A 1,198-nucleotide genomic window follows, 5' to 3' on the forward strand; every position below is an offset into this window, starting at 1 on the left:
TTCAAAGTCAACCAAATTCATTGACCAACAATTACTTAAAATACTCAAATAATTAAATCAATCAATTTTTCACAATAAAAATAATTTAATTATTTTCCTACTTGCGCACCCCCGTGAAATTATTAATCTCACCCTTCCATCCACTAGAACCAATATTTCTAGTGCACCCCCACTTTTACTAAAATCACAACACAAAATAAAACACTTTTTTTCATGTACTCCTTTTCTTGTTAAATGTATCAGACTATACAGTTGAAGGATAGCTTAAAGGAATTGATTTGGCTACCCATATCACCAAAATGCATTTACTTTTCGGAAACCTAACCCATAAGAACTTCATGGTTAAGCGTGCTTAGCCTGGAGAAATTCTGGGATGGGTGACCTTCCGGGAAGTTTTCCCGAAAAGTGTGCGAGTGAGGACAAAGCACACTGGAAAGTCTTGTGGTGATGTGTGGGGGCAGTCAACAGTCCCTCTAAGTTGCCGAGGCGGAGATAAAAAATTCTATTGAATTAAATCTGATTACTACATATTGGTTGAATAGTTGTATATGTTGTTTTGATATGCACAACTGAATCCATGAGATTGAGCAGATTGGGATATGAAAATACATGAATTATAGTTGTTGTTTGGGAAGTTATACATCGTGCTATCAAAGTCAGCTTTGAGTAAATTGTGCTAACAATAAAGTCTTCATGATAAACTTGGAGCAGTTGTGATGTGATCATCTTCATTTAAGAAATTCTTGCGTTCATCGTAGTTTATAAATTGATTGTGGATTTCAATGAATTAATTGAGTCTAATAAAAGTTGAATTTGATTTGCTAAGAAATATTGAAACTGGTTTCAAAATTGCAAATTCTTTTCTGAACTGCCTTGTGAACATTTCTGCATAGCTTTAGACCGAACAAATCTTGAAACACTTTTCAGAATCTGTTTTTGAGTTTAAGAGAAACTTTTGTTTGACATCTTATGACATGATCTTGTGATACCTGGTACTCATTTGAAGGGGAGATATATAAGGCTGTTAGATATGTGGTTATTCATCTATACTTTGGAATTTCATCTTGTATTTGCCTCTCATTTTATAAAAGTTAAAATTTTATAAATTGCATCTCTCTTTTGATGAGGGTGAGAGCCATTTAAGGGAATATCTTTATCCTATGATCTTAGAAGACATTTTATGAATGATAGATGTGTT

This window comes from Vigna radiata, unplaced genomic scaffold (genome assembly GCF_000741045.1).
Source record: "Vigna radiata var. radiata cultivar VC1973A unplaced genomic scaffold, Vradiata_ver6 scaffold_23, whole genome shotgun sequence".
Classification (NCBI taxonomy): Eukaryota; Viridiplantae; Streptophyta; class Magnoliopsida; order Fabales; family Fabaceae; genus Vigna; species Vigna radiata.